The sequence below is a fragment of the Ictidomys tridecemlineatus genome, unplaced genomic scaffold (assembly GCF_052094955.1).
Source record: "Ictidomys tridecemlineatus isolate mIctTri1 unplaced genomic scaffold, mIctTri1.hap1 Scaffold_42, whole genome shotgun sequence".
NCBI lineage: Eukaryota > Metazoa > Chordata > Mammalia > Rodentia > Sciuridae > Ictidomys > Ictidomys tridecemlineatus.
The window spans coordinates 2800113-2815441 of record NW_027522720.1 but is presented as its reverse complement, the minus strand read 5'-3'; the positions used below and the strand labels follow the sequence as shown (position 1 = coordinate 2815441).

Sequence of the window (15329 nt, the reverse complement as noted above, 5' to 3'; positions counted from 1 at the left end):
TTGTTAATGGTTGTGTTACAGAACTTTGGCCTTATTTCTTTGTGGAAGCTGGTTAAGGAGTTGGTATACTGCTGTCATGTTTAAGTCTGATGTGGAAATTTAAACTCTACAGGACAAGCAGTAGAAAGGGAAGACAGTACAAAGCAGGGCAGACAAAGACAGACAAAATCCTAAAGCATGAGCTGTGACCCCACAAGAGAAAACAAAAAGAGTCAGTCTGTTTGTCTATAGAATTAGGCACTAAGGTTCTTCTTTTTGTATTGGCTCTTTTGAATTCTACAAAATATTAGGGATTCTTTTGACATAATTAAAAAGCATAAAATAGTCCTCAATTCAGTCTCCATACTTCCCGTTTCCCTCTCCTCCTCCCTTCTTCTGATTCCTTCCCTCTGCTCTTCTGATATGCTATTTATTTATGTTTTTTTTATTAGTTACTTGTGGCTATACATAAAGATGAGATCCATATGGTATGATCATACAGGCACATTGGAAATTTAGGTCAGATTTCTAATGAAGCTGAATGCACACCCCTAGCCCAGAATTCCAAGAGCTTAAGGGAGAATCCTGGGGAAGATAGAGTAACTGCAGGCCCAGCCACTGCTCCCTACCAGTGAGGTGTGAGCCAGCAGACCAGCAAAAATGTATTAGTACTACAGGATGGCTGCTTCCCTTCTGCCCTCTAATCTCCCAGGTAGCTCCTCTTGAGACCCACCTTAAACAGAAACGATGGATTAGAGGGAATTTGGTGAGATGTAGTTCATCCTAGAAAACATCACACATCACAAAGTCACTGCAGTCCATCTTCTGTCTTTTTGGTACACATGCACACCTCCATAAGTCAGGTTAACCTTCAAATACAAAAATGATACCTGTGTAACTAAATACAATACATGCAGCATGAAGGCAAACACCTTAACCCTTTCTCCAGAAGAAAACCCAAAGTTCTTTACGTTGCCTACGGGAGACATTCATTCCTCTGATACATGTGTTCCCTTTAATATCCTGGAAGTTCACGATTCTCTGGATAATATATATGAAAAAAATATTCTTATGAAAACCACCCATGGGATAGAGATTCTTATTCCAAAAAGGGTTAACCAGTAGTTTGGATATCAGCCCCTGTTTCCTCACTCAGTCCTGGCATCTGCCCAATATATCCATGAACAAACTGGACATGGCATCTGGGGTAAAGTTTATCCCTGGATTGATCATGATAAACTTACACTCACCAAGGCAAATCTGTCTGAAGCCACTGCTGAATACCCATGGCTAACAGCAAAGACAATCGTGAGTTCCCAACATCGCACCATTCCCTGGGGTGATCAGCCAGCCACTGCATAGCACATTGATGACATTGGACCACATTCAGCATGAAAGGGACACTCCTCCTTTTTTTTTCTGGACTGGACACTCACTCTTGGTATGGATTTTGCTTCCTCTCCTGAAATGCTGCTGCCAGAACTACCATCTCTGGACTCACAGAATGCTTTATTCACCATAAGGGTAATCCATGCAGCATTGCTTCTGAACAAGGAGCTCCATTCACAGCAAACAAGTGTGTAATGTGGCCTGTGTTCATGGGATTTGTTATAATTAACATAGGTCCTCCATCTTCCTGAAACACAGAACCTGATAGAATGGTAAAATACCCTTGAAAGACTCTGCCTCAAGTAACACCTAGATGACAACACCTCTCATTGCTGGAGCAATGTCCTCCAGGATGTGATACATGCTCGACGTCTGCATCTAATTTATGGTACTTCTTCTACCAAAGCAAGAATTCATAGGATCAGACCCCCAAGAATTCAGTGGATAGAAATGAGAGTGTGTTCTCTCCCTATAAGATTGATGTCCATGAAACACTAACATTTCTGTTGTGCTGCTTTAGAAAACTCTTAGCCACAAAGGGAGAGATTCTTCCACCCAGACACAAAGTGATTTTATTTTCTTATGGAAACAAGAAAGAAATACTCATTACTACCACCCACTGGATAGAGATTCTTATGCAAAAAAGGGTTAACCTAAACTTTGGATATCAGCCCCTGTTTCCTCACTCAGTCCTGGCATCTGCCCAATAGATCCGTGAACAAACAGGACATGGCATCAAGGGTAAAGTTTATCTCTGAGAGTTGAGGTAGCTACTTTAGGATTCTCATTATAGCTGAATCAACAGGTGAAGAAGAAGGTCACTCTGTGGCATGGAGTGATTAATTCTGACTAGGAAGGGAAACTGAGTTGCTACAACACAACACAGAGAGAAAGAGCAAGTGTGACATAGGACATTTTCTCAGTAACTATTTAAACTCCCAGGTCCTGTGATGGAGGACAATAGGAAACTAAAGCCCAAGTCAGGTCACACTGATAAGGGCTCAGATACTTCAGAGAAGAAGGTTTGGGTCACCCACCTGACCAGGAACAATGATAAGCTCTGAACCAAGGCAGTATGGACTGTGGAGTGAAAAAGGATAAAGACCAATAATGACCATGTTGACAACTCTCAGGAACACACACTGCCATTCTTTTGCATTTCTTCTTAATGCTGATAAGAATCTGTATATTTATATTACACAAATTAAGTGTTTATTTCATTGTCATTCTCCTATCAAACATGAGGTGTGGATAATACCTATAATCATATCTCAGTATTTAAATAACTGGATATAAATGAAAAAGTATGAATCAGTAGAAACAATATATTTCACACAAAATGCCAAAAAAAGGATTTTTCTCCCTTAATGAGGAAAGGGTTGCTTATTTCATATAATCTACTTGAGAAAAGATGATGATCTCTTAGGTTATACATAGAATAGTCATATCAGAGTAGGTAGAAGCAGCAAAACACAGGATTCTTTTGTGGAATGATCACTGAAATCCTGCTGTGACTTTGCTTATAAGAATTGAAACCTACAGAACTTTTTCATTCTACTTACACTAGAGGAGCTCTCTCTCTTGTTAAGATGTGATGAATGCTATTTAAAAGAAAATATGTCTTTAAGTAATGAAATTATATTCAGGATTGTGATCCACACACACTCTGAAAAAAATTAGAAAATGAGCATATAAATGAAGAAAAGTGTGTTCCTGCCTTAACCCCCACTCCTGCATTTCATATTTTTATTGATGAAGGAGGAGAAAATGCTCCTACTATAATTACCTCTCTTCTCTATACTCCTTTTTTTCTGGATCTTCTTGTCTCCCTTCCTTCCTCTCTCCCTTCTTTTTCCCAATTCCTCTCTCCCTCTACCTCCTCCTCATTCGTCTTTTTTCTCCTTCTCCTTCTGTCTCTTCCTCTCTCCCCATAGAATATTATCATTGTCTTCTGAGTCTGTCTCATCAGGTTACAAATAATTCCTGGAATGTTGAACCCAGGTTTTATTTAAATTGAGCCCTGGTTATTTTATTACTTTAAGGAGAAATGTTGATTTGGAGAAAGTGATAATGACATTGTGATTGTTTTTAAGTGTATTTTTATATATTTGAGAACATTTTGGCAAATTTAGAGGTGATTGTGATTCAAAGTAACATGGAATCTCTTGGAGGGTGTGTGGTGTGTGGAGGGTCTGATGAGGTTGGTTGATAATTGTTTGAGCAGATGATGAGCAGATGCGGAAGCATTGAATGTGTTTTCCAAACTGCTGTCTGTAGATTATGCTTGTGTGTATGCCAAGAGTCCTCCATACCACACATCTTTGTAATTTTCCTCATCCTGGTCTAGTCCCTGATGCACCTTAAGCACGTAGTATCTTATCATGCCTCAGTGAATCAAAGAGATGTGTAATCTCTGATTTTGTATCTGTAAAGTTCAAAAGTTGGAAGTGCTGAAATTGGAGGAAACTGGCATTGAGGAACTCATAACCAACAAGACAAGGTCACTCTAATCAAAAAGTGTAAAGTTAGGGGCCAAGAGAAGTCTTGATCCCATGCCACCTGACGACCCAGACACTACCCTGAAAACTTTCTCTATTTTGCTCCTCAGTACAACAACAGGAAAACAGTAACTCTTTCCAGAGTGCAAACTGTGAGTTTGGATCCAAATTTTCAGAAGACCAAGGTCAAGACATATTTAAGGATGAATATCTCAGGTGTCTTGGGGGCAGGTTACTTGGCTTTGAAAGAGTCATCAACTGTGGAGAGTATGAGAAGCTGGCCCAGAACACTCCAGAGACAAGACTCAGAGGATCTGAGCTCTCTCCATGCTCAGTGAGGCTGCTTAAACCATCTGGATGGGGGAGGGTTCTCAGGCCTTAACTTGTATTTAACAATTGTGCTGGAGGAACCAGGAAGCAATGTTTAATCAAGTGGAAGATAGCAGTGCTTCCTAAAGCTGGTAGAAAATTCAAGGAGCTAACGTAAACAGGAAAAAACCCTAAAACGATTAAAAAAGATAAGCACTTAAAATAAGAGAGTGGTCAAGTGGCAGAAAGGTTTATAGATTACTGATAAATAAAATAAAAAACAGTTCAAAATCAAATGAAATGTGATAGCATTTCAGTCTTTAAAAACTACACATTTAAATAAAAATGTTTTTACTGACATTTATCACATTAATGATAGATAGGGCTTATCTTGATGTTCTAGGGCCTTAAATGGCTATAGTCATTTATTTTTTTTAATGTTTGTTTTCTAAAACAATTACCACTTTGTAAAAAACTTTTTAAAATTTTCTTACAACAAGAAAACTTTAAAATCACATGTATGCCATCTGCACTAAAAGACCTCAGAATATGTGTGAAACAGCGTATTATGGGTTGATTTCCTTTCTCAGGAGCCCTGTACCTTTCAGGGTAGAACTTTTCAGGTTCTGGCCAGTACGTGGAGTTTTGATGAAGACTATATATTGGTATAGCCACGTTAGTTCCTTTGGGAATGTGCACCCCATTGAGTTCAACATCTTTTTTACAGACTCTCAAAATTATCTCAATAATTGGATATAATCTGAGAGTTTCATTCACCACCATGTCCAGATACTTCATCTCAAATAGTACATCGTATGTAACAAGTGCCTGGAAGAAAGAAATTTTTGTAAATTAAGATTTGGAAATGACTTAAAACTCTGTTGACACAGTACACTGATGTTTTCAGAGCTCCTCAAATAACTCATATTGGTAAAATACCATAGCATTTACAAAGCATTTAATAACCATCATGATTTTAGAACTGCCCAATGGCAAACTGATATGCCCAGAGATTTTAACTCTCTTCTCCCCTCCAGGTGCCATTCACTCACCTTATTGGGAAAAGTCTCATCAATCTCCTGCTGAAGCTTCTTCTGGACATCAGGGTGGGTGGCCAGTAGATACATAATAAATGAAAGAGTGGTGCTAGTGGTTTCATAGCCAGCCAAGATAAAGATAATAGACTGGGCTGCAATCTCCAGATCTGATAGACCTAAAAGGAGAGGAAAGACAATTTGGTCTAAGCAGGTTCATGCACACTTTACAGTTTACATGAAGATAAATCAGAATGATGATCCAAAATCCCATGAGGAAAAACTGAAAGAGCAATTCATAATGTTCCTCATTCTGCCACCACCCCACCACGAACACAACTGGGTGATTTCAAGGGACAGTATGGATGTCAAACAAACAGTGTTTTTCAACTGTGCCTTGCATATCATGAAAGTTGTTTAGCTATAAATAGTGGGTAGCACTATTCCCCTGGGGAAAAAAAATAAACTTACTCTATCTAGAATGTAGGTTGAAGAACTTTGAAAGCATTTGCAATACTGGCATCTTTGCAGGAAAAATAAAGGCCATGATTGACAGAACTATACTAAGCCACAGAGAAATTTTTCTGCACAAACTGTGGTCCATGGACCAGCAGCATGGACATCTTCAAGGAGCTTATTAGAAACACAGAGTCTCAAGCTTCGCTCTAGAGCTACCAAATTTAAATCTGAACTTTCATGAGATGTGGTCAACCCTGTGCACAAATTAGCCTAAGAATCATCAGGTAATAGAAGACCTGGGGCACCAGTCTTAAAATTTGATGACCTCAGGGTGTGTAGAAACTATACAGAGAAAATAAACTCAGAAGAGTAGTGATTAACCAGAGTCTAATGAGTGGTATTAAAATCACACAAGAAAGAATATGTTGATACAGGGTATTAGGCAGAAGCCATAGGACGATGAGGTTAAGTGAGTGGAATTAACATTGCTTATCAATCTTGAGCTGAATGTCATCTTTCCTAGTACACATCCCCTCTATTTGCTGAACTTCATAATCATCAAACGGCCTTTGTGATAGAAGGTGTTGTTTCTCTTGACTTTTCTCCTGAAAAGTCATATTCAAGTATTCATCTCATTGATTAGAGAAATGATTAGAATTTGTTGATACTCGAATACCTGAAATAAACATGGTATACATTCCAACCATGTAATTCATAACAAAAAATAATGCAAAATAAGTGTGAGAAACATCTACATGGAATTCTAGCTTACAGAAGCTTTCTATGATGCTATTGTGGGAAATCTCAAATCGAGTTTTCCCCACTACTGGTATAAACCCAATGATAGTGAAATGAAATTGGATTATAAACTTAAGTTACAACTGTTCAGTACAATCTGGTAGCCACTAACCATATGTGTCTATCTAAATTTAAATTTTAATGAATTAAATCTAAATAACAATAGAAAGTACACTTCTTCAGTAACATTACCTACATGCCAAAAGCTCCATAGCCATGTGTCCAGTGCAAGAACCCTTATGTTAATGTGTCCAAAACCCTTATGTTAACCTATGAACTTAGGGGTAAGGTGACTTATCTGTGATGGTTCATTGATTATGGAAAATATATCATTTTGGTGAAGGATATTTGTAATTAGGAAAACATATGAATTTAGAAAAAAAAATGGATAAGGGCAATCTCTACACCTTCTTCTCAGTTTTGTTATGAAACTAAAACTGCTATAAAATATAGTCAATTTTAACAATCAAAATATAAGATGAGGAAGAGGGGAGGGAGAAGGAACAGAAGGAGAAGGGAGAAGTTGTTAAAAGACTTAAGCCCAAGAGAATTTGACCATAAAAATAAAAATTGATAGCAAGAGAATAAATCCATAGTATATAACATTATACTGACATAAATAAAAATGGAACTCTCTTACAATCTAATACCAACTCATAAATGTAGGTAGATGATAGAATGATAAAGATAGCAGTTTGTAAACATAATTCAAATGCTTTATATCAAAAATCATTCATGTATGATAAAACTAGTTGGTGAAAGTATGCTGAGGAATAGGAAGTTTACACAGTATAAGAGGTCTCCCCCACAACATTCTTATGAATTACATGGGAAAAAGTTAATCTTAATATCAGGTGAAGCTAGTGAACACATTTTCACCCAGTACTGCCATTGACCCTCACCACTACTGGGACAGTGAACCTCCTGATTGTATGTACAAATGCAAATATCCAGGCAGAGGTTCTGATTCAGGGCATCTAAATGAAGCTTCGAATCAGCATTTGTTCTGATGTCAATGGTAAAAAGACAACAGACTAACTTCATGACTGAAATGCTTTCTCCTAGTTTCCCTTCAATTTTTGAGCCTTGTTACACCTGTATGATTCTAGACAGTACATGTGGGTACCATTTGCAAAATCCAAATGTGTATCTTCCTGCAATTTGGTGGAAATTTATTTTCTCTAGAAAACATGTATATTTTCAGGATAACTTGCTTATTTGAATTTCCCTGTCAATGGACCATGAAACATTCTTGGTTACCTTGGTAGGGCTCCTTGTCTTGGGAATTCTGGGAATTAATCATTAACTGGAGAAAATCAATGCAGTTCTGGAAGCAGAAATGAAAATGGAAATGACAAAATCAGTCATAAAGTCAGAAGTACATCTGGAATGTAGCATTTCACCTCCCTTCTTAGAATGTGGGTCCTTTAAGTCCAGAAGTCTGGCTAGGGTTGCACAAACCACCAGTGAACAAAACATGCATGTATAAACCATGGAAAACAAGATATTTTTCTGAGAGAAATCCAGCTATGGTGTCCAATATCTGTGGTCTTTGCTCTCCCTAATGCTTGGTTTGTCTCCTTTTCCTGTTACACCTGCTTGCCCAGAAAGTGGTCCTGGACTTAAATTCTTTTAGTTTGCCTTCATTCTTATTCAATGGCCACACTGAATACACTTGGTAGTTTCAAAGATGATTAGTAGCTTTTGTTTGTGTATCATCTAATTCTCCACCCATTAGGTACATGATTCAATCTTCAGTCACACTTGGGTATGGCTGTCCTGCCTCCCTGACCTGGAGACATTCTTGTGCTGACCTCCAGGCAAAGCAGAAAGCAAAGCTGGTTAGCATATCACGTTGATGGTCATGAAGAGCACAGCCTGATTGTGGACAGGAAAAGAGTCAGATTTAACATACACATACTTCACCAGGTACCCAATAGGACCTTCCTTTGTAGAATGTGCCAACTAAGATGTAAAGGGCTTGGAATTGTAACGATTGTTCACCAGTTTAAGATTTGGGGAATACTTTTTAACAGTAAAATCATTTTGAAATAGGATTTTTATTTTGACAGTTTACTGAATGGGAGGGAAATGATAAGGTTTTTATTTGAATGATATTTTTTCAAGATATAACATCATGTCTATTATTGTATCAAACATTGTCAATCTTACTCATTATCAGTTTGCCTTTTTAAAATTTGCTCTTCATTCTAACCAAAATGTAAAAATTCTCCAGTGCAAATCTTAAAGTATTCCATCAACTTTAAAAAATGCACAGAGAGGGACTAAGGAATGAAGCTCAGTGATTCAGTATTTGCCTAGCATATATGGGGCCTTGAATTCAATCCCCAGCACCACTTACAAAATTACATGTACATTTGTATATGCACAATTCAGATGTACACAGCAAATAAATGATCAGAAAGCGAACATTGTCATGTCACCACCACCAGGTTTTACCTTTTCTTTATTTTCTAGGCGTTTTTGTTTCATCCTTATTACAGCATTTTTTTAAAAATCCAGAACACTTTTTGAAAACCTGTAGACACTTTATGCTTGAAACACTGGTCTAAAGAATGGAAATATCACTAGAAAAAAAGTGAAAGAAAAAATAAAGAGAAACCTTGATAAAAAGGCAACATCCCAGGAGCATTGATCATTTTCTAAAAAATACAGAAGAGAAAAATCATCAGTTTTCTCCACCAGAAGCTATTTCCTCTGTGGCCAGTACCTGGTGTCTGGTTCATGGCTGAGCAAGGGCACTTCATACATGGGGTTGCAGCCACCATAGCAGGGGATCAGTGGCCCCTTAAATGCCACAGGACTGAGCAAAGGAAGAGGATTACATTCCCTGGCCCCTTACCCTATTGGAATAGGGTCTCTGGGTAAACCAGTTCATAGTCTGTGCTATATTTAATTATGCATTCTAGGAAAAGTTGGCATGATAGGTACAATGTGGCCTATGTTCCTCAGCTGTCAAGAAATGAAACCAGAAATCAATAACAGATGGAAAATCAGGAAACTCATACCAAAGTGGAAATTAACCATAAAACTTCCAGATACAGCTGTCAAGCATCAATGATGGTATCTTGAGGCAACTAGAAGTTGTTTTTTGGTTAATTAAGGTGAAGACATGTTATATCACACTTAGGAGAAGTTGCAAAAGCAGTGCTCATAAACATATAGCTACAGATGTATAAATTTTATTAAAAAATAAAATTAAATCATAAAATGGTGAAAGGGGGAAATTAAACAAAAAGCAAGCATAAGGAAGAAAATCATAAAAACCCAAGTTGAAACAAATGAAATAGAAAAGAAATAAAATTGATGAAAACAAAACGTGTCTATAAGTCACCTTACTGCTTTGAAAATATCATAAAAATCGCCAAACCATTAGCCAGATTGACCAAGAAATACAAAGAGATAACAGTTTCATATGATGATATTTCCTCTCAGTATGTACTAGAAGTGGGCATCTGGATCAGAATGTATATCTGGTGAAGGTGATCCCCCACTCACTGTCTTGACAGGGTCACAGTGAGAAAAAGTTTTGGCAAAGCCGCTCTCCCACTTCCTTGACAGGGTCACAGTGAGGATGAATGCTGGCAAAGCCATGCTCGTTGGTGGGTAACCAAAGCCATGAGACCTTTTTTTATGTAATTGGGACTTTGCATTATCATGCTTATGTTTCTCACAGGAGGTATGAGTATGTTAAATGCCAAACAAATTAAATTTCAGATGGCTAGAACAGAACAGGTAGTTCATGCCTTGGAAGCTGTTCTGCTACCCACCCCTCAGCATATCAAGGACAAAGTAGAAGGCTATTCTTCTATCTTAGTACATTGTAGACAAACCTAATATCAGACAACAATCATCCTCTGAAAAACAAACTCTTTGAGAACTAGTGCACATTGACTGAAAAACAAACACTTTGAGAACTAGTGTACCTTGACTGAGTTACAAATTCTTTGAGAACTAGTGTACCTTGACTGAGAAACAAAGAAACTCTTTGAGAAAGCAGCTCAACCAGTTTTATGAGAATAAATTTAGGAATCAATTAAAATAGCTTTATAAGACACAGTTTTAGAATAATGTTATAAATATTATTTTATTTAGATTTTTAAGTTTAGAAATTCTTAAGTCTTTAGTTGTATAGGTTTCTGATATGCTTTAAGGATGACTCATAAACTTTAAGATATTTTAAATATAAGATTTAAAGGGACTTTTTTAGATGGGAATTTTAGATTAAAAATAAAGTACAAGTGTACTTTAGGGTAATGATTAGTTAGGAGAATTAGAGTCTGGTTAGGTAGTTTGGCATTAGTTAATAAAAAAATAAAATATCTTGGTAAAAATAGTAAATCTTGGGAAAATCTGAAGGAAGTAAATTGGTGACATGTTTTATTTATGATTCTGTACTTTGATGATTGTATGGCTGGGGGTCATATCCTGGAAGAATGTAGATCAGTGTGCTCTCAATCATGGTTAAGAAAATGTCATGTCTTGGAAAAGTTTTAAATTATATAATCAATGACGTATTGTGAATCTATAATGATGAGAAAAATTGTAATAAAAAGGGGACCCAAAAAAAGCAGCTTTAGCTCTCTCTCTCTCTCTCTCTCTGAAGATTGCTCAAACGGAACGACTCCTGTCTCATCATTTCGCCGACACCACTCCTCCTTCAGGACTCCCTGGACCCCGCCGGGGCTGGTCCCCCGCATATATGTATTTTTGTTTATTTTGGTTATCTTCACATTTTTTTCCAGAATAGTGTACATTTCCACCTACAATATATAAGAGAACTGTTTCTCCTAATCTGGCCAGCATTTGTTATTTTTTCATTCATTCTTTCTTTTTTTGATAATGGTCATTCTAACCAGGGTGAGATGATGTCTTATTGTAGTTTTGATTTGCATTTCTATGACACCAAATTATTTTGAATAGTTTTTCATGTATTTTTATGTCATTTGTGTTTTTTCTTTTGAGAAATAACTATTTAGAGTGTTTGCCTATTTTTAAACTGAATTACTTGGAGATTTTGATTGTTAGGTTTTTAAAAATTAGTTATATTATGTATTATTTATAAATGAAATACTCAATAGATATATAAAACCTATTTTATATTAATCTATTTTTATCTATATGATTGGAACATCTGTACATCCATATTTATTCCTATATTATTCTGAAAATCTGAGATGTGAATTAAATCTAGGACTCCATTAATGAATGGATAAAGAAAGTGATATATAATATGTATATAAATATATATATATACATATATATTTATTATATATTATAATATAAATTTATGTATTTATAATATAATAAAATATATATACACACATATACATATGTGCCCAATAGATCATTCATTCATAAAGAAGAATAAAATCTTGTATTTTGTTGCAAAAAGTAGATAGAATTAGAGAACATTCAGCTTATGAACTAAACTAGATACATCAATACAAGTACCACATGTTCTTTCTCATATGTGAAAGGTGAAAAATTTGACCTGAATATATAATAGTGATTATTATAGGTTGGGAAGGTTTATGGCAGAAGGTATATAAAGAAAGTCTGTATTTCATTTGTGTATGCTGTGTATATGTGTTGAGACATCATATGAAACCCCATTTATTTCCATAACACATACATGTTAATTAAAAAATAAAATAAATATTAAGAAAGAAATGAATAAAATTAATAGCATGAGAAATAAAAGGAGAAATTATTACTAACAGTGGAGAAGGATTATGAGAGAATTCTTACAATTTGATTGTTCACATATTTTAATGCACAAAATCCTTAAAGACATAAGCTATAGAAATTGATTGAGAATTAAATATACAACCTGAATAAACTTGAAAAATGTAACATGATTGTGTTAGTAGTAGAAATTATTCATAGTAGATTCTATGAAATAAAGAACTAATATCAATTATTCACAAACACTTCCAAAATTAAAAGAGCATTTCTAAAATGAAATAAATATATTTTAGAATAAAATATATTCTAAAAGGCCAGTATTACCCTAATACTAAAACCAAGCAAAGACAACACAGGAAGAGGTTGTGTAATACACCAAATCCATAAAATAAAAAGTCAACATAAGAGGATTATTTCAATTGATGCAGAAAAAAAACATTTGATAAAAACCAAATCCAACCCTTCCCCTGGAAAAATAATCCTCAAAACCATTCTTTCGTGATAAAACACTCAGCACATTGGACTAAGATAAAATTTTGTAAACCTGATAAAAGATATTTATGAAAACTTATAGCTTAATAATTTAATATTTTCACCCCAAATCAAGAACGTGACAAGAATCCCTCTCTCATCACTTCTCTGGGAGTACTGTAAGTAATAACAAGTTCACCAGCATTTCATGATGTACAATCAGTAAACTAAAATAAACTGTATTTCTATACACTGTAACAAACAACCCAAAAGAAAAACTAAGAATTGAAAAAATAATTTTTATAATGTCATTAAAAAGAATAAAATACTTAGGAATCAATTTAACAAAAGTGCAAAACAAGCACACTAATAACTACAAAATACTCTTGAAATACAAGAAAGAGGATCTACATGACTAGAAAAAAACATCTCAGGTTTTTGGATCAGAAAACTTAATATTGTCCAAATGGCAATAGTATTGAAATTGATTTGCAGATCCTAATGAATTTGAAACAGAATCTTAGCTGGCTTCTTTGAGGAATTGGCAAGTTTATTTAAAATTCACATAGAATTCAAAGGGACACAGAATAGCTAAAATGATGTTGAAAGATGAGATTAAAGTTGTAGGACTCACATTTCTTGATTTCAAAACCTACTCCAAAGCAAAAATAAAATGTGGTCCTGGAAGATGGGTAAACATATATATAAATGGAATAGGATTTAGAGTCCAGAAATTAACCCACATGTCTATGGCTCATGGAAGTTTGAGAAAGATGCCATGGCCATTGAATGTGGCAGACACTCTTCAAAAAATGGTGCTGGGACAACTACATAGACATATGCAAAAGAATAACATGTTGTCCTCACCTGTCCCTGAATGTAAACTTAAATTAAAATGGTTGGGCAACCTTAATATCAGAGCTAAACTACAATTTTTAGTAGTAGACCATAAAAAGTGTCTAAGTCCATATGGTCTCAATCGATTCTTAGATTTGATACTTAGACAAATAATAAAAGGAAATGACATAAATCACACATCATTTGAATGTAAGTTTCCAAAACCTGTTGAGTTTTTAACGTTTATATAAATGGCATCAAATTTCATGCATCTACTGTAAATTGCTCTCTTTTGAGATCACTACAGCTTTGAGATTAATACATTTAAGATTTAAAAATTCTGCTCATTCATTCATGACAGGAATAAACTGCAAAAAAACTAAAAACTTTGTGCTTCAAAGGACACTATAAAAAAAGTAAAAAGATATCTATAGAACAGGACAAACATGTTACAAATCATAATCTGGTAAGAGACTGTGTAAAGAATATATGAAGAAGTATTTTTTTCAATTGAATTATTTAAAAATTATTTTTTATTTTATTTTTAATTTGTTACAATTATTCATACATGACAGTAGAATGCATTTTGACACATTGTACACAAATGAAGCACACGATTTTTTTTTCCTCTGGTACATGGTACTGACTCACACCAGTAAAATTCTTAAGCCTCAAAACAAAAAACAAATGCTTCAGGTAATTGTGGGCAAAAGATATTGATAGACATTCTTTAAAATAGTGAATCTGACTTATCTTTTATATGTATAGATGAATACATCATAGTAAATCTCCACATCATATACCTCCACAAGCCTGGCATCCTAATTAGAATAAGGTATACTTTATGCTTTTATAAATACGTCATTCATATCTAATAAGAACAAATAAAAAAGTGATTAACATTGCTTGTTATCAGAAAACAAAAGGAAAATGCATATCAAAACCACAAAAGATGCCATCTCAAATCCACTATAATGTCTAAAATAAGAGATGGAAACAGGAAGTTTTAGAAAATAAGTGAAGTAATTGAAACACTCATACATTTTTGGTAACATTATTAAATGGTACAGCTATTATAAAAAACACTGACAGAAGTACTTTGTAAGGCAGCAATTTCACTCCTGAGTATACACTCAGATGAAATTGAAAATTAGAGTTCACAAACAAGTTTCATACTAATGTTCATAACATCATCATTCACAATCGCCAAAAGGTGTAAATAATACATATGTCCATCAACTGATGAAAGGATAACTAAATTGTGCTATGTCTATACAATGTAATATTATTTGGCCATAAACATGAAGTATTGATATATATTTCACTTGAAAACAAAATACTAAGTGATACATTTTGAATCACAAAATACCACATATTACATGTCTCCATTTTTTATAATGTATACATTATATGCAAAGCTACAGAAACAGAAAATAGAGTGATTTTGTTTCAGGTAAGTAATTTTGGAAGCTGACAGTTAAAAGATAATGAGTTTTCTGAGTTTTGACAATGGTGAGGGCTGCATGTATCATTTAACATGCTAAAAATATGAAATTTTAAATTTTAAGGAATCATATAGTATGTAAAAAATATCTTAATGAAGTTGTTATTTTAAAAGTAAAAAGAAATGGTAGTCCACATACTAATTATAAGAAAAAATGGATGGAAGACATCTGAACCAAAGATGCTCTTGGCTTTTTTTTACAAATGGATTGTTGAGAGAATTGACATTAACTCAAAAGGATGTGCTAATGATCACATCCATGCTGTAGCTCCCGAATATTCTGAGTAGAGAAAGAAATGTAAACTTTTAATCTGTATTGCTTTACTCTCCTTCTACACATGC

The 15329-nt window shown here is 34.8% G+C and overlaps 1 long non-coding RNA gene across 1 annotated transcript; it reads right to left on the bottom strand.

Moving 5' to 3' along the window:
* Window positions 1-5228: 5228 nt before the first annotated feature.
* On the bottom strand, window positions 5229-9046 carry LOC144373512 (uncharacterized). Its single transcript, XR_013433167.1, has 3 exons — window positions 8927-9046; window positions 7727-7793; window positions 5229-5388 (listed from the first exon to the last, which is right to left on the bottom strand). It is a non-coding gene; the product is annotated as an uncharacterized LOC144373512 (long non-coding RNA).
* Window positions 9047-15329: the final 6283 nt, after the last annotated feature.